The 19371-nt window shown below is 43.0% G+C and overlaps 1 protein-coding gene across 1 annotated transcript in view; it reads left to right on the top strand.

Moving 5' to 3' along the window:
* The window catches only part of CABLES1 (Cdk5 and Abl enzyme substrate 1), a 75138-nt gene that overhangs the window by 1763 nt on the left and 54004 nt on the right, over positions 1-19371 (top strand). The gene's annotated exons all lie outside the window — the stretch shown is intronic.

Raw genomic sequence — 19371 nt, 5'->3', positions numbered from 1 at the left:
GGGATGCGAGGATGAGGGATGCGCGGGATGCGAGGATGAGGGATGCGCGGGATGCGAGGATGAGGGATGCGCGGGATGCGGGGATAAGGGATGCGCGGGATGGCGATGGGCTCGCCGCTCGGGAAGGACGGGCACGGCCGCCGGGGGAAGCCTTGGGGAGGGAGGCCCGATAGCCGCCGAGCGGGAGCCTCGCTCCGCGGAGCCGGCGGAGCAGCGGCAGCGGCGATCTGCGAGGGTGCAGGGGAGGGTCGGCGGAGGTGCCTGAGCCTCCTGGGTCGCACCAGCCGGTCAGTCAGTCGTTCCCGCCTGGGCGCAAGTGGCTGAAAGTTTCTCTCTTGCTCAGCAGTGCGGGCGTGAGGCTGCACAGCCACCGTGCCCCGCTGCAGCCCAGCCCAGCTGCGGAGCGGTTGTCACCGTGTTCTCATGGCTGGTGGCGGATTCAGCCCGCCGTGCTACCTGTCTTATAGGCAGCAGGCTGGGAACCAGCCCTGAGCCAAGTGCTCTGCAGTCAGGTCTGTAGCCCACACGGGGAAAGGAAATCTTTGCGTCGACATCCACGGATTACAGTGCGAGCGCATGGTTTGAGCAGCGTCTCGCTACCACCCCAAATAAGCTCTTTATCTACAAGCACTTCATGTTCCTCTGGGTTGTTTATTGCCGCTGGGTACTCTTTTGCCTTTTAATTCCCAAAGGAATAACCTCACCTGCTTGAAAAGCTGAGATTTTTGGCTAAGAAGGTGCAATCATGTAAAAATGTGCAAAATGCATGTGGATTAATTGCTCTGCGGCTACAAAATCACCTTCCTTCACTTCCTCAACAGCATACTCAGATATCAAAGACGGGGGAGGGGGGGGGAGAAGCAAAGAAGAAACTGGAGGAAATGACTGTGCTCCCTAAGCCCACATCGGCTGCCACTCCCACATTCCCCATTTACCACACTCCCTTCTTGTTCCTCCCTTGGACAAATAGGTAAACTTTGAGTCACATGTTATTGCAAGGGTTTATAAGGGTAATTGAGCATAGATCGCTGTAGAAAAGTCGCTTTCAAAACTAACCAGCTTGGAGAAATTGGAGGTATTCCAGGAGAAAGTTGTCTTAGCTGCATGCCCCACTGTTGGTTGGGTTTTGCCCCTCCTATTTGAATTTTATTGGTGGTTTTTCAGGTGCTATGCTAGGGAGTCCCACATTCCCAAGTAAAATGCCTGCTGGTGGGCTACCACCCTTCTTCTAGTCATGTGTCTCTCAAAATATTTTCTGCAGTGACAACCCTCTAGTTGTGGTGTGGATCAACAGCATAGCAATGTGACACACACACGCTCGTGCATTTTAGTCTCTGACATGGTTCTGCCCTCAGCCTTGTGAGTGAAAAGTGACCCACAGACCGTGATTTGGGGATTGATTTTTCTACTCTTGAACTTTTTACTTCTTGGTGATACTGCACATGGCAGTACCCTCTTAGTGTTCAAGAGGCTGTATTCTGCTTGGCCTTCTAGTTAGTGAGTTTATTATTGATACAGGATTCCTGCAGGTTACCTTTCTAGATTCCCAAGGATCCTGTTTGGTTTTTCGTGCTTGCAAGCTTTGATCCTGTCCTCAGCTCTAGGAGCGATGCTCAGATCTTAGCCCTTCCTCTTCAGGTCATTATTTTCCCTTGCCCCTGTTTGCCTCTGAATGTTTTCTTCCACAAGTGATACTTACTTTTTTTTTTCTATTACATGAGAACAGGTTGGAGTTTAAGAGGGAAAGGTAATTACTGTCCATGTTTACACCCTAGAAGTCCAACATCTTACAAGTTCAGCTGTGCTGCTAACATGCAAACAGACTGAATGGATAGCCCAAGTCCGTGGCAAGGGAAATCACCTAAGGAAACCTTGTCAGGATGCTCCTCCAGTCCTATAGCGGCTGTTGTTTGTGCTGTATATTTTATTGTGATGTAGGATATAAGGAAAGTGCTCGTTTTCTCATGCTCTTTTGTTTTCTCCAGAGCTAGATTCAGTTGTGGCGGAGACCTTGCATTACTCCACTGACAAGTGTGAGGCTCTGCATTGTAGCACTTGCTTACAGCTAACACTGGTGCAGGAGGGCTCTGGCTAATGTCCCTGCCTTTACTGGCAGTTGCGATCCTGCACATGTGCAGCCCAGGGCAGACTTTTGCCTGCCTTCAATAGATTTCTTTCTGTTCTGGAAAAGGTATATATTTTTAAACATCAGGATGGACAGCTGCATACCATGGAGGTTGTACAGAGTGTTAGCTCCTCATCATCTTAATGAAAAGATGTGGTAGAGGCTCCAGTTGCTCTGTTCACTCTTGGCTGCACAGAAGATAAATCACAGGCGTGCACCGGGCTGGTGCAAGCCCAAGAACAGAGGGTTCAAGCAGACCTTCTGCTGCTCTCTTAATGGAGAGGAAGGAGCCAAATCCCCAGCACACTGCCAGCCCTTCTCAGGGCAACAGGATGGAAGTCATAGCAACTGCCCAGAGACAGGTATCAGCTCACCTGAAGGATGATGTGGAGAGAAAAATCAGAGATTTTTTTTTTTGGTAGTTTGTGTGTGCACCTGCTGCCTTTCCTCATACCCTTCTGCTCTCCTTGCAGTGAGCTTGAAATTGAATATGTGGTTTGACAGACTAGTCCTCTGTGTTGAGACAGGTAGGTTACAATGTGAAACCTTTTTCTGTTACAGTATCAGGCAAGACAGGCTGCCTTATGTTGTTATTTTCATTTAGTTTTCAGAAACTATTGTGAACGTATAATCAGAGTTTCCTGGCTTTTTTGTTTGTGTTAGCAGTTTGTGTAATTGCATACTAGTTTATATTTAACAAGGTTATCATTAATGTGGTTTGGGTTTGTGCTCTATGTGTATTCATAAGAAACAAACCATACAAAAAAAGAACATGGAGCTTCTAGCTGCTCAGAGGCTAGTGTGTAATTATATGTAAATGGCAAAAAAAAGGTTTGTTCAGAAGTCAGCTTGTTGGTGCCAAAGGCTCCTGTCTCGTGCAGAAGGAGTTTGTTTCACTTTGTGGTGAATGGGTGGATGAGGACATGAGGTTACTAGAAACTAGGGCCAGGTTCTGCCAGGGTTTCTTTCATATCAAATTATGATTCATTTTCATAGCTTCATCTTAAATTAACAAGGCACTCTGTGAAGCACAGTTTCAGCAACACTGGTTTAAAATCATTTCACATTCTCTGATGTGATGGTCCCAGGTACTTGTTTTTGTGTATGCCTAGAATTTTAGTTGCCATAGTTTTCTTTGGGGAAAGTACTGCTGTTTCTGTATGTGAAGTTTCCTTTTCCAGCAGGCCAGGTGGTTAGAAACAAGCACATGCTTTTTTTGAGTTGTTTGTTTTGGTTTTGTCATTTTGGTTTGTTGTTTTGTTTTTTTTTTCTGTTTTGCTAAGGAAGCAAATTGGTGATTGGATTTGGAGTCTAAACATTGCTTACAGTTGCATTGTCTGTGTCACTGTGTTAGGTTTGAATGCAAATGGGCAGAAGAATTCCTTCTGGGAGCAGCAGTTGCTAGGAGGGAAGGAGAGAATATCTGCTGAGTAATTGCTGGGGAGAGGTCCTCTCAAAAGGACACTGAAGTTATCATGGTCAAGTAGATTTTTCTTCAGAATTTATTGACCCACAATAAATCTCATTTCCTGAGTAATTCTAAAATAGTTTTATGATTAGTAAAGCTTGTGAAGATTCAATTTATTTCTACCTATTGGAAAAGACAGAGCTGCATATGGCCTCAGTATTTATGTTCTGGAAATATGTAATGAAGGGGGATGCTGAAATAGTTCACTTGTCTGGTTTTTGTAGGGCTTGCAAAGTTCCATGAGTTGTTAGTGCTGGAGGAAACCTTCAAGAGTTGAATCCTACCATTTAGGATTTGTGGTGGAGGGCTGAGAGGTCAAAACTCTGTTCTCCATGGCCTTGGGCAGGCAGGCAGTGCAGTCTCAACCCACCACAGAAGATGCCTCCAAAATGAACACGCCAGAGACAAAAGAAAAGTCTCTCAGAAACAAGTGTCTTACAGGCAGAGTCCTGAAAGGGGAGCAGAACAAAGAGCTGGGGGCACTGTCCACACCGTGGGGTCATTCCAGCATCAGGAGTTGGCTTGTGAGCTGCTGGAAGCATCGGACCTTTTGTGTGTGATGGACACTCTCCATTCACTGGACGTAAAGCCCTTCAGGCAGCCTGAATTTCAGAATGATGTATACAAGCATAGCATGAAAACAGCGATTTAATGGTCTGAGAAGTGAATGGGAAGTGCACATGCTGAACTAAGTCTTTTCATAGGTGTGTGACCCTGTGTACCACTGATAGCTGCTGCCTCTAAAGCAAGGGATGCTTATTTACGTCGACTGTCACTTCAGGAGGCTAAATGACCATCCTGTGCCAGCCTGAAGGGGGAATGTTCAACAACAGGGTTAAGACTCAGGTAATAAGGGCTGTTTCAGTAGTAGCACACAGTGTACAAGCTCCTCCATGAGCCCTGTAAGGGACACTGAGCACACCCACATCCTTTAGCATGAGCACATTGAGAGGCTGGATCTTCATAGTCACTTAGAGCCGTGCAGGAGCAGTCTCTGACTACTGGTGGGTTTTCTGAGCTGTGTGCATGCTGAGCATGGCCAGCCCCACATTGCATGGACTGCCATCCACCACCATTGGTCTCTGCCAACCTTTTTGCTTGTTCAGGGCACAGGCTTGTGCCTCCCTCTGTTGCTTCCTTTGAAACTTGTGAAAATGGGGTCATCTTCTAGATATTAGTTGATGTTGACCGGTGGTTCAAAAGTCACTGGAGTATGATGAACAGCATAAATGCATCAGCCTTGTTCCCTTACTACCCAGAGCTTTTAAAAACAGATCCCACAGAAATTTGCTCTGACATATTTTAGGCTCTTATTGTATTATTTAGCAAGCATCTCTGTCAGATAAAAAGGTAATAATATTCATCAAACAAGGAAAAAAACCCCTTGCTGTCAATTCTGAAGAGTAGAACAGTGGGACAGAACATAGTGTTCATGAGTACTAGGGAATTAATTAGTCACCTTCACAGAGGGACAGATCCTACGAGGGAGCTGTGTCTGCCAAAGCCTCAGGACTCTGCAGGTTTCAGAGTGAGACAACGTTGGAGCTGGATGGGTGAGAGGAGTCTGCCTGTGGGGGAGTGCACATTAACCCCTGTGAGAAAACCTGAGCTGGTAACACATGAAAAGTCCTGTTTGTGTTGGCTGCATTTGCTGGCCACCAATTCTAAGCTTGCTAGGTCCAACTCTGCTGTGGAAGTCCTGTGGTTATACCATGCAGGTGCTTGGCTGGTGTGCTGTGACCCCCTCATTAGTTGTCGGGAGAGCAGAAGGAGTGAGTCACTTTAGCAGGTTTGTTTATGTGGTTGGTGCATCTTACTTGATCTTTCTCTTTGCTCTTTTCTTTACCAGCAAAGCTCCTGTGCAGGCAGCCAGACTGGCCCTTTTCCTTAGGGGTCTGCTACACAGCTTTCCTCTTCATGATAATACTGTTGCAAGCAGCTTGAAATGCTGAAGATCGGTAGCAACCATGTGAGTCACCAGCCCTATAGACCATCACAAAAACGTAGTTTGATGGTAGATAGATAGGATAATGACAGATCATAGTTTGATGACAGCTTTTGGATAGGAAGTATGCTTTAATCTGTAGCTATTATGACTTCAAGAACTCTTCTGGCAGAGGATAGAGCTTGGTTTGGAACAGTTCAAAACACCTAAAACACAAATATGAGTTTCCCAAGTGTGCTCCCTGAAAGGAAAAAAAAAACCCAGCCCTCTAGTAGTTCTGTGGCTTCCTCATTTCAAAGAAGTAGATACCAGGTGGGCTGTACGGAGGCTCCATAGAGCAGTGAGTAATGATGGAAGGTCAAGATGAGAAGCAGAGCCAAATCTTAATTTTTTTTTTTTAAATTTCTCCCTCTGTTTTCAGTTACTTGTAGTCTCTCAGGCAAGTTTTCCACTACACGAATATGAAGACTCATCTTCATAATTTAACCTAAAAATGCAGAAGTTTGGCTTTATATGTTGGGACTTCAATACACTATAGGCACCAGCTTGTCCCATGAGAAGTGTGGGAAATCGGATTCTCTTTGCAAATAGGAAAAGCTGGTGTCTACAGAAATCTATATGCAAATATCCACAGAATTCACCCCTGAACATTTGCTAATACCTCTGAGGATGTACAAATGACAAACTCTCTTTTCTGGACCCAGAATTGCTATGGACGACTGGGGGGCTGCCACCAGATACCAGGCTTAGCAACGCAGCAGGTGCAGCAAGACACAGAGCTGGCTCTTTCATAACCCAACTGAAAAAACCCTTGCCAGTTTGCTGTGAGAAGTGTTCGTTCCAGAAAATGGAAATGACATAATTTGGCATATGGAGAGTATCTGTTTGCTGGCCTGTCGTTTGCAAGTAACATGCTGAGAAATTTAAGGAATGGTATTTGTTTTCATAAGAAGGGCTTAGCAGAAGTTTGCTGCAAGGGTAGAGTAGAGAGCTCAACGGAGCATTTAGGAGAAGAAAACTTCACTGGTGGTTGGAGAAAACATGATGTGCCAGTGGGAGACTTTTAGGACTCTAAGCATTTGTTTTTCAGGCTGCAATATGCAGATTTAGAGGGGTACATATTTAAGGAACAGTAAGGTTCCTTTACAGGGGCTACTGTGTTGTGTTCATAGCAACTGCTTTCCTGTCATCAATGTCAAATATCTTTTCTGTTCTCATTATGTATTTCAAAGCCAACACTGCTCTTATAAGCTGCATTTCAGAGTGTTTGCCTAAGGAAGGTTTTCTATTGTGGAAAATTGACATAAGAATGAAAAGTGAAGCAGAGGCTATCTTCTTTTCTAGAAGAAGTATTTTTTAAAAAAATAGCCTTTCCCCTCATATACGAATATAAAGGACAAATACATCTTAGCAAACAGTTGTGTTTCCCCTGTGTTGTTAGAGATCAGGCTAACAATTTTGTGAAATTGAGGTTTGAGGAAAGATTCACTCACCACAACCAAAATGTGGTTTACCTTGTTTGTCTTGGATGGCAGAGGAAGGTATGTCCTCTCTTACACAGGATCCTGCAAAGCCTGAACTGTATATTTACATACATATAAAATTGCTCAGTTAAATCAAACATCAGTATATAAAGTTATGCTAATAAGTAAATTTTTGCAATATCAGGGATTTTACTGTATAGTATTGGTGGGATTAAAAATAGAAAGCTAGATAAGTTTATCATAATTTTTCAGTCAACAATGGATTGCATTTTTGTGCTCTAGAGATAATCATATCACCAAGGTAAATATGATTAGGTTTTCAAATCCTCATGCTATCAAGGCAAATCAGACATAGGCACATCAGTTTATGGGTAAAGGTGTTTAAAAGAAGTATAAATTTTCTGCCAAATTAAAAAAAAATGCCCTGATTTTGTGTAAAAGGAAAAAATCTATCAGGGGACATGATAGATTTCTTTCTGCACCACGTCACGTAGCTGGAACTTAGCTGCATGAAACAAACAGGGATGAAGCTCTTGAGTGTGATTTTCCCTTTCTCTGGGCTTTGGGCAGGATGGTGAGCACCAAGAATTCAGTAGTGCCGTTCAGTTTACAGCCTGCTTGCAGTAAACTGTTTTTTTCCAACCATCCGTATGCTGTCTGCTGTTTGTGACTTCACCATGACCTTGCAGGTCATACCTGCAGATTTTTTTGTGTGCACAAGGGACAGAGAAGTGATACTGGGATGTGGTGGTGATGCTAGTGCAGCCTCAACAGGTACCAACCACAGGTGCTGTTGCTGTCCTTGGAGTTGAGCTTGTGTCTTTTGCAGAGTGGGAAGGCTGGTGATGGGTTTCCCTCTGTCTTCTCTCTTCTGTGGGGCATTGTTTCCTTTCGCATTGCAGGATGGAGAAAGAACCACTGCAGGTACAGGGTTAGTAATTCCCAGCAAGGAAAGTGGATGGGGGAACATGTGAGAGGCTCCAGTATTCCCAGCATCATTGTTTGTGGTGGATCTGCCATGGGTGGAAGTGCAGGATGAGGACTCAGCCCTCCAACAGGGTTGGATCACGCAAAGGTTAATGTACCAGAAAGGGGAGAGAAGGAGGTGAGAGACCCTGAACTAAGCTGTCTCCCTTTTCGACAGGAGGTGTAGATGCTGGCATATTGGCACGGATTTTAATTTCATCACAATTAAAGGGTCAGATATTATTACCATTGCTTTTTACAGAGATAATTCACAGCACTGGGGCAGCCTGTTGCCCACTGCAGCTGCTAGCAGAGAAGTGGATTATATACCCAGCCAGATGGTGTGCCCTTTGAAGGATGCAAGCAGCACAGCTTTGCCAGTCTACTTCAGAGGGAGGCCTGCTGAGTTTAAAATTTTTTGGGTTCGTGATGCTGGAGGAGGGGAGAGCAGAGCCTCACTGCCCCAAGGAGCTAGGATGCCTTTGGCACTCAGGGAAGACTGTTTTGTCACCTAGAGGAATGTCTGGTTTCATCCAGTACCTGCAGCCCATGTAGAGATGGAGAAAGAGGAGCCAGGAGACGAGTGTCACATAAAGCCCTTTGCTTTCAGGCCTGCTTGGATCACATACATACTTTTGTGTATATGCAAATGCAGTCCGTACCTACAGTTCAAGAAGCTGTCATTATTCCTTGTTCACCCTGGCATGTGCTATGAACCTGCACTTCCCACCCCACAGTGCTCAGCCTGTCTGAAGGATGTAGCATAAAGCAGAAGCTAGATGTCAGCTGTGGTCTGAAATGTGTCTTGAAAATAACTTACTTTTTTTTGACTCGCCAACTTTATTCCTTGTGTTTTGTCAGTCATAGACAAAACTTTTATTTTCCTGTTGCTTCTGCACTTGTTTTAGAACCTACAGATCCAACAGGAAAGGAGATTTATTTCCTTGTTTTTCAGTCAAGGTTGCAGTCAGCTACGCCCAGACAAATGCAAGATGACAGAAGGATTGCCCTCGTGTCCATGGGGTGTGGTGGATGCACACAACAGGGAGTGGAGTCCTCGTTAGGTGACAGATAGCTACCTGAAAATGAAGACTCTCATCTTGATACCTGGGGTGTGGGTACAGTTGAACAGGCCTGGTAGTTACAAGCAAACTTCGTAGTTCTCTGAATTTACTTAAATGAATTATATTGTTTCCTAATGTAGGACATGGAGATTTTTTTGTTAATAGGAGGAGAGGAAAAACAGCTTTCAGATACTACAGTGCAAAGTACGGTTTAATCGCTGAAGTAGGTGAGTTGCGCAGGTGCTGCTTCATGTTATGTAAAAAGGTGTGGAAAGCTCTCTGTCTGCTATAAATACTCTTGGAAGCTTGGTCTGTAAAGCACAAGGGGTTGTGTTTGTGTTTTTGAAAACAGAGTTCACATAACCTCCTGTCTTCAACCCATTGTGTATCTTAGGAACCTTCTTAATCTTATGAGGCTGTTTCTTTAAAGCAAAACTGGGTTTGATTTTTAATTGGTGATGTTCACTGCTTTGTAAAATCCCATCTTTTAGCATAGCCTCATTCAGAAGAAGTGGCAGCTCAGAGGTGGTTGCTTAAATAGGCAAAATTATTTACAGCGGAACACAAAGTGCCACTGTCAAGTACCTCCATTGTGACCTTTGAGATTTATTTGAAAAATGCATATTTTTCCGTGTGCATGACTCGCCTCAAGACAGAATGCTCTTCTATTTTAGAAGGCACTCCAGGTACTGCAGAACTCGAGAGCAGCCTTGCAAAGAGCAAGTATCTGCGCACATTTGTTTTAAGGAACAGACTTCATTGTACGAGGTTTTTTGCTTCTGTTTGTTTTAAAGAAATTATTATAAATATTGGTTTCTTGTTTGTTAATTAGTTTCCTTATTGAGGTAGGGCTATTCAAGTCAAAGGTAGTGCTATGGTGTAACAGGGAGCAGAGTTTGAGCAAATGCATTTAAAAATATAAAGTGCACATTGTATGAATTTGCCAGCACCCTTAAATAGGCACTTTCAAGGCAGTGTTTTCTGTTGCTATCCTTGTACTCTGTGGGAAGATTGAATGGATAATGTGAATGAAATGTGTATTTTCTCACAGTGTGTTTGTGAGCTTGCAGGCTCCCTTCTCCTGAGGATGTAGCCTTGCAGCAGGAGTGAGGAATTTTTTTTTACGATGCAGTACCGATGCTGTGCTCAGTGCTGTATAAAATGCCATTACTCCTCCATATCCCTTAGGACCTAAGCCCCAAACCCACGACCTGTTTTGTGCAATAGGGCACTGAAGAAGGGTGTGGGTTGTAGCTGGAATTCACTTTGTTGAGGAGGTTGGGGGGGGGAACAAAGAGGCTGACGTGAAAAAGCCGTTGTGAGCCACTGCGTGTTTGCAAAAATCAGAGGCATCTGAAAACAAACGGGTTCTGAATTAATTGTAGGGTTGCTCAGGTAAAAATGAGAACAGGATGAGGCCTGTCTTTTCTATTTTAAGTGCAGAGGTAATATTTCCAACCTGTCAAGTGATTGCATATCTCGAATATCTTACTGGATAAATGAATGTGATATCAAGAGCTGAGGGTGGCACGATCTTTTGTGTAACTGGCAGCTCTCTTGCAGTTGTTGCAGTTCTCTGTTTTCTATGAATCCGCAGGAACATTTCAACATGGTCTTGTCTGAGGTGGGATTTTTTCCTGTATGTATCATTTACATATATTAGAAGAAATGCAACTTTTGAGAGGCTCTTGACCCTTGCATCCACTTTTCTAAGATGTTGGGTTATGGTAATGAAGACTCCACTTCCACAGTGTTTGTTCTGAATTAGGTGTCTGTCTTGTGTTATTCCGGCAGAAGAGAGTGGAGCAGTAGAGCAATTCAAGCTGGGATTTTTGAAGGAGCTTCTGAAGCATGAATTTTGATGAACTCTCTGAGCTTCTTTGAAAATCTCACTTTGAAAAGACAGCATTTGCTTTTTCTTTATGAGTTTTTACAGATTTTGCTTACCTCACTCTGCAGACCTGCTCCCATTTGTATACTTATCTTCACTGGTGTTTTTCTGGGGAGCGGATGGTGGTGTTGTGGACTGCAATTGTGGTTCTGCTTTTACTGAAGTTAACAGCACACCTCTGGTTTAATTACTGGGTCAGACCTTCAGACCAGGTCTCACCTGGACCTGTGGACTGAGCACTCAGCAGTTGTTGGAAGACAGGTGCTGTGCTCCTACAGCGTGTCACCTGGTTTTCTGCTGTTGGAGGGGAAGCCTTCCTGCTCCAGGGCTGCTCCATGCTGCAGAGAGCAGCATGTTGTAAGCAGACATGGTCAGGAGGCTTGCTTCAAAAGCATGCTTTTGAGCCAACGTCAAACACAGTGGAGTTATGCCCGCAGAGTCTCAGTTCCCTGCTCCGGAATAAAGGGATTCATAGAAGTATAGCATAATTTAGGTTGGACAGGACCTCTAAGATCATCAAGTCCAACTGTTTACGCAGCACTGCTAAGTCCACTACTAAGCTGTGTCCCTAAGCACCACATCTACACACCTTTAACTCCAGGGAATGCCCCTTCAGGGAATTCATATTGAGCTAACTCAAATATCTCACAGCCTTCTTTCACACTTGGGTTAGTACATGTTTTGTTTGACTCTATGAATTCAGGTGCCTTTCCACTAGTCATTTCCATTGGAAATTACTGACTTCCCTCTTTCCACTGGGGGTTTTAAAAAGATTTTGTAGGAAAAACATTTTTATTACTTGTTGAATCAGAGCACTGGGATCTGTTTTCTTTTTACCAGTCAGTTGCAGCCTTTCTAAATTTTCATTTTGTAATGTGGTAAATTCTGCAAAAATGGATTTTTTTTTTGTTTTATTCAGTTATTCACATTAACAGACATCTTTCCTGTCTGTTTAGTGGAAAAGGTGAAACAGGAAAACCAAAATTTCAAAATTATGTGTCACATGTTGATGGCAGTTTGTGATCTTGGTCAGCGTAGAGGTCTAATGTCATACCCAGCATGGTTTTACCCTTGTCCTGGGCTGTTTTTAGACACGAACATGCAGTGACTGAGGAAGTAGTGGTTTCTGTTTGTGTGGTCTGGGGAGGAGAGTTCATTTGTTTAATCAACAGAGAGAAAAAAGCACCTCTTTTATACAAAGTGTAGCTGATTTCACTTTCAGGGGAAGCAATAAGACGAACTTTTGCCTGTGACTTCTATGTAACTAACTACCAAATGAGCTTTCATGTTGAATCCTTCCTGAGATTTGCCAGAGGGAACCACACCAAAGTTTTTCACAGAGGCGGAGGGTTGTGCTCTTCCTCTGGCCCCATTGTCTGCAGCTTCTTACCGTTGTGCTTCTTCCCTTTCCCAGCCCAATGCAGACAGCTTTTGGCGAGCATATTTATGCATCTGTTTGCTCTGACCCATCCAAGCACAAAGCCATTCCCCTCTTTCCTCCATGTTAGACAAGCTCATTATTGTTCAGGTCTGAGGCAGCAAACGATGACAGAAGCAAAACAGTACAAGTTTTGTATAATTTGGTTTTTATCTGCTGCTGTGGGGGCCATGGCCCTCGTATAGCGGCACTTTGTTCAGCCTTCTTCCTTTGCAGAGACTTGCAGGGAGGAGGGAAATTGCTGCGGGTGCCTGGGCACTCGGAGAGACAGCAACAGAAGTGCATTTTTGGTTCCTTTGCTGGACAGATTCTTAAGGTCCTGCTGCTTCTAAAGCAAAAATGAAGACATAAATCTGCTGTTTCCCAAATAGCAGTTAGCAGATCCTGCCCAAGAGAGGAAATATTCATAGTTCCCATTGTCACTCTGGTAACTGAATGCTGCTATTTTAGCACTTGCATCCTTCATTTTACTTGTTGAATTTGTAGAGATAGTTTTCTACTGTCGGGATTGAGTATCCAAATTACCACTGATGGGAGCGCTACTCACTGTCCCAAGGTAGTGCCTGTGGGAGAACCTCAGCATTGCCTGCAAATCCCTGGTCTGCTCCTCTCCTCACTGCTGCTGCCTCCTGACACCTTCTTGACATGGAAAGCTACACCACAGGCACATGGGTTACTTGGCCATCCCTTCGCTTGCTGATACTGTCCTTGCAGTCTGTGAGGCTGTGCAGGGCCTGTTGGAGTGTGGCAGAGTGGCTGGAGCTGTCACTGTGAAGGCTTTTGATGTGCTTTACTTCAAACAATAGCTGTGTGTCTACATTATGTTTTCCTTATTATTACAATCAAGGATGTTTATTCTGTATTCATAGCTGTATTTTTTCTTTATGAAGTGCAGGAATAAGTTTTTCCAGTTGCTAAAACACAGTTTTTCCTGTCTAGAACCGCAGCCGTTTTACTCCCAAATCTGGTTTTCAATTTTTTTTCTTTTTCTTAAAAAGCTTCAAGGCATGTATACTTATTGTGGTTAGGTGCAAAGTTCATATATTAAAAAAAGGGGAAGGAATTGGGGAGGAGAAATACTCAGTCCTAGGACCTCTTTCTCTATACCCCTTCTGTCTAATATGAATACAGAAATTCTTTTGTATGCAAGCAAGTTCTAAAGCATGCTAAACAGTTTGTCGTCTTTGTTATGTTTGTCTTCATATGTTCTTGTGTTGTTATATTGTCATCAGGATACTGTTGTCTATGTATTACTTACCGAGATACTACATTATATATAATTTGAAAGCTCTAAGTTACTAAAAATATACTACAAAAGTGTATGCTTCATGAGCTCCTACTTAAAGCCAAAAGAGAGAGATTTACAGATGTAAATTTACAGATACATTTACAGATGAGAAATTATATTTTTGGGGGGAGGATGATTGCTTCTTTAATTGCCTGTCTGATATACTCTTTGGAAGATAAGTGGTTTTGGTAGCAGCTTTGTGGTCTTTTAGCTTAATATCTATCATAAAATTATGTAGCTGTTATTGGTGCAGGTAAAATTGAGCTTGCATTCAACTCCTCGGGAGGGTGTTGTGAATGGGAAACTGTTGTGTATACATAATCCCATTAGTCAATATTGTTGTTCAAAATCCTTTTTTTTCTCTCTCCTCTCACAACAAAGCTTTTAGGTCTGCGGTGAAGTGTTTTGTGACACATTTCTGAATGGGCCTTTTGCCCTGCTTTCAGTTCTTTAATGCAAGAAGCTTTACCAGGAAACAAAAATTTCTTTCTTCTCTGTCTGTGTTTTTTCAGCTTGGGGCTGTGATGCTGAATATGCAGACAGACACAGGAGTCAGATGATCTAAGATGTGTGATATTATGAGGTTATCCATTTCACATGATTAGTATCTGTATTGGAGTTTCAGTCTGCATTTCATGTCTGTGGCATCTAAATATGCCTTGATCCTTTTTAAAAGATAGATTTTTGTGTTTTCACACCCCCACAAGGCTGTTATAAAGTAAATCTTCCTTGCATTATATTTACTGGCATCTCTTGAAAGAGGTGCTTAGTTTGAAAGAAGTATTTCTAAATTAGATTTTGTCATTGATAAAAGGCTGTATAAAAATAAAGTCTGATCCTGCAAACACTTGCAGATATGTTCAGTCTTACTTTCCCAGGTAGCTTGCTGCCTTTGGCTCATAAAGACATTGCCTAACACAGTCAAAATGAGCAGTTTTGTAGTTTCATTTGAGCATGAGCCCCTTTTTTACACGATCAGATCAATTTATTGGTATAAGTGACTTTTTTACGTCTATTAGTCTGGTATATCTTAAAATCTCAGAGAGAATGTGCTTTCAGTGGTCGCCTTTGAGATGTTTTTGTAAATGAATTGTGTGCATTTAGTTCTTCTAATACTGAAAGCCGCATTTTACCTCGGAGAGTACTGGACACAAAATCAGTGAAATCCGTGACAAAAAATTATTTTTATCCAAAGTAGTGGCAAAAATGAGCCTTTTTTCAAGGCATTTCATGCTTTATGTTCTCCTTCATATACTTCATCTTCTAAGGAGGCAGGATGAGCTGCTGTCAAAATTTTCTCCATCTGGTTTTCTGGTTTTTTTGTTGTCCACCTGATGCTGCTTATAGAGCAAAGATTTTTCTGGCTGGAGGTGCATCCAGGTGATTTGAGGCAATTAAAGGTGTTACTGGCTCCAAAGCAGAGGCTGGCTGAAGCAAATATGGTCACAATTCCAAGATTTTATTTCACAACCCGAAGTATCACCTTAAACTGAAATAGCTGCTGGTTTAAGCTAGCACACAGGTCTGCTTCTGCTCTCGTATTACCCCATGTTTGGGTTTTTCAGCTTTCAGAAATACGTGGCTTTTTTGATTGTATGGAGTAGGAGGGCCAGATCCATTTTATCTGTTTTCAGGGACTCAAACATATTTTCTTTTGTTTCTACATATGCAAGTGCCTTCAGCAGAACTCAGTAATCATGTTTGAAAGGTAGCATATGCATGCACATCACACTCCTGGCTTGGGGAAATGGAAGAGCAAACAACAAATACTGTGAGCCATGGCATAGCATTTTTTAAGATTTTTAGTATGTGTTTTCATGACAGTTGGGAGCACTAGCAACCTTTCTAAATCACGTGATCTCCTCTCCATCTTTGTTGCTGAGGAAATTATTCCGGTATCGCCAGCTTCAAGGTCTTGCAATATATGATAGAGGCTTTTTAAGGTTCACGGGCTGCTGGAATGAGGTGGAGATGCTCAGTCTAATCTCCTTGTATTCTGTCTTTTTTGACAAAGTTCCTAACTTTCAAGATCAAAAAAAGATTTAAAAAAACATAGTCCTAAAGAGTTGCATTCCAGAAGGCAAAAATAAGACTCTTTAAGGATTCATAGAAATTCATGAATTTTTAATACGCTTTAACTTTGTTGTTTAAACAGGTAATACAGAGTCACAGGGCTCTCATGCCTTCTGCTTTCAGAGAATCAGCAATGAGTACTGAGCTCAGCGTATGCACATGCAGAGTCCTGGTGTATCCCATGAGGCTCTCTGAAAAATGCCGAATACCACCATGGAAGTGCCTGTTGCCATGTTGCTTTTAGCATCTGCTATGGTCCTGCTGGTCCTGGGAAGATGCAGCTTCTGAGGCAGATGTGGATACAGTGCAGCTGGGCTGGGGCAGCTCAGTCACCTTGGTAACTAAGCATGTCCCGGGAGCAGGACTGTGTGGAAAACAAGCCAACATACCCTGATGATCAGAAGTGTGGTTCCTGAGTTTAAAGGAGGAGTGTAGAGAAATGCAAGGGGAACCATATATCCTTCTGGCTGCTTCACTTTGTTCTCGCATCTTCCACCCCTCCAGTAGTATTTGTGGTAAGGGTCTGGGTATGCGGACCTCCTTTGTCCTCTTCTCCCAGAAACTTGTGATACTGAACTCAGTCAGGAGGGACTTCTGACTTTTAAAAAAATTATTATTACTTTTCTTTTTCAGCAAGGCAATTGCCTCCTCTTTCTTCGGTGGATGTGTCCTGGGGGCACCACTGCCTGTCTCAACAACACCAGCCAGCTGCTCTGGGGTGTGCTAAATCCCTGACAGGTTGTTAACCTGTCATGAGATGGGGTGTCATCTCCTGCTGGATTGAGACGTTCAAATCCAGCTCGGAGCTTTTTCAAAATTAGCTGGTTTGCAGGAGTACAGGTTTCGTAACAGTGTTTATGGTCACACCGGCAGCAGTGCTTGCGACTAGCTCATCACCAATTCTTGCTGAAACTCATCCCAACAACAGCTGCTTGCTTGGGTTGTGGTGGCTGTGGGGCTGACAGCTGCCCACAGCCCTGGCTTTGGGGTATAAAGCCAGCTGTTCAGTGTCTGATTAAAATACCTGGGTTTGGTTGACTTAACAGTTTTTGACAATAACAAATTTCCCGACACTAGTAAAAGTACCTTGAAAACCAAGGAGTGGCACTGCAGAATTGTCACAGCACATAATGTTGGGATGGGACAGAGAGCTGCCCCTTGTACCTGTGAGCCTTGTTTTTAAGAATTTCTCTCCAATTGTTGCTCTAGTCTGTGAATTGAAATAAGGTTGTATCTCCTCCCAAATATTCATGAAATTAGGCAATTCCATGGCCAGCTTCCCAGTCCCTGAGTTATCGGCTGTAGTAGCTTGGGAGATTGGTATTACTGAATTTCCTTTCAGTTTCTGATTTTCTTATGTATGTATGGTTTGCCAAATCATTTGCTCATGCAGTCAGAGTTTAGAGTGAAAATCTTCAGCAATCCAGATAAATATTTTTAAAATTAAAGGCTTGGTTCTGTGAAAAGCTTAATGAGTATTTTGTTATGCTGTAGAGTAGTTCACTGGGTTTCAAATGGGAATTAAAAATAAATGCTGGGAATGAAAGTTGTCCCTGCACAGGACTCTGCAGCCTAGTGAAAGATGCTGCTCCAGCTCTCCAGCAAATCTGACAGGGACAGAGTGGAAGGATTGCAAGAGTAAAGAAGGGTAAGACTTTTTTGTCTATCTTTTTCCAGGACAGAGGAAAAGAAAGTAGCTCCTGTTTTACTATATATGTTATGGGGAGAGCAAAGCTTTCAGAGCTGGTTGGGAAGAGGAAGCAGCTGTTTCCTTCCTCCTCTAGCTTTACTCTTCACTTCCCTGTCCTCCCCCATTGCTGAGAGGATCTCAGAATTCTGCGGAGATTTGGGCTCAGGACTTGTTTTGTTGTGAGATTTGGATTGTGAAACTGGTTGGGGAATACAGCTTCTTGTGATTTTCTTAGGTTTGCGTGAAGTGCAGAGCTAGGGGCAACATTCCTGAAGTCTGCCCTGGAGAGGCAGGCTGTTGTGGTGTCATCCTTGTGTTGCCCTGGGAAACTGCAATTACATTGACGTAAAAAAGTGTCTCTTGACTGTTCATGTTTAAGAATAGGATAGGTAATTTGGTGTTCCCTGTTTCAGAGAGTGGGTGCTCTGAGTTGCTCAGAACATTGCCCTCCTTTGACATGAAGACTTGTGGTTTTGGGGTGTGCACACTGTGTGCAAATGAAATTAGGCAGATTGCTCAAACGATCATCAGGTTGGTCTCACTCTTTTTTCAAATGCTTGTGGCAAATAACTGGAAGAACTAAATTCAAAATGAGTCTTCCTGAGAGAGGTAGGACAGCTCAGGAAATACACTCCTAAAATCATAGAATGGTCTGAGTTGGAAGGGAACTTAAAGATCATCTTGTTCCAACTCCTCTGCCATGGACAGGGACACCTCCCACTAGGCCGGGTAGCTCAGAGCCCCATCCAACCTGACCTTGAACACTTCCAGGGATGGGGCATCCACAGCTTCTCTGGGCAACCTGTTCCAGTGCCTCACCACCCTCACAGGGAAGAATTTCTTCCTAATATTTAATCTAAATCTACAGTCTTTCAGTTTAAATGTCTTTATTTTTTTATCTTTCAGGATAAATATCTTGGTTTAGCGATGCTTTGTTATAGAATCACACTGTGGCCAGATGGGCAGAAGGAGGGAAACCTTGCCACCTCCAAATGTTTGGACTACTTTGCAAAATACTTTGAAATTAATTTTTTCCCCTTTTCTGTCCTCCCCTGGCTTGCCTGACAGCAGTGGCAGAATACCTCCTGCCCCTCCTTTGGTTACAGCCTGGAAGCAGCTGCTGAAAGAACTTCTAGAGAATAAAATTGAGGGGTAATAGAGGATAGAGAACAGCATGGCCATGCTTCATATGTTATCTGTGATGCCTAACAGCTTCTTTAATAGAAGTTATTTCTTTTCTTCTGTCCTCGTGTTAGCGGGACACAATCCTACAAGAACGAAAAATTTGATACGTGAATATTGATGAAATCTGTCATTAATTATTGCCAGAGCAGACTCTGGGAGAATTGGGTTGCATTTTCAGTGGATTTAAATATAACTTTGCTTATGCAATCCTGTTAAACATTGTTGCAGTATGTCACTGAGAAAGCTTATTATATTTGCTATATAAAGATTACGACTTTGGGAGGGATTAAAGTTTTAGCAGCAGTTGCCGTATTTCTTATGGTCACAACAGCAACCTGTTAAATGTGGAACAGAGGGGGGAAGCTGTGGGTAAGCCAGATTTTCTGTCTGGAAGCACAACCTTTAAAGCTGTTAAGCCAAACCAGAGGAAACCCCATGAACTTCTTTTTCAGGAAGCAAAATTCTTCAGAAAGGTGACATGTTTAAACAGTGGAAAACAGGTTTTTTTCCTGAGTATGAGTCTTCTATGTCATATGTGCAGATGAATATATATGCTTGTGCGTATATAAGAAGAAAAAAAATTCAAAGTGAAACATAGGCTTCAAGCAGATCAAAATGCTTTGTTCCCCATGAAATCAGAGATTTTTTGATTTTGCTGAGAACAGTGGCAAAAATTAAAAAAAATGGCTTTTTGGTTTGTTTGGTTTTTTTTCCTAATTAAGTCAAACCCCTGACCCAAATGACTACAGCCCCC

This window comes from Neopelma chrysocephalum, unplaced genomic scaffold (assembly GCF_003984885.1).
Source record: "Neopelma chrysocephalum unplaced genomic scaffold, ASM398488v2 Primary Assembly neopelma1_22, whole genome shotgun sequence".
Lineage (NCBI taxonomy): Eukaryota > Metazoa > Chordata > Aves > Passeriformes > Pipridae > Neopelma > Neopelma chrysocephalum.
The sequence above is the reverse complement of the archived record's forward strand: the minus strand, read 5'-3'. Positions and strand labels throughout refer to the sequence as shown.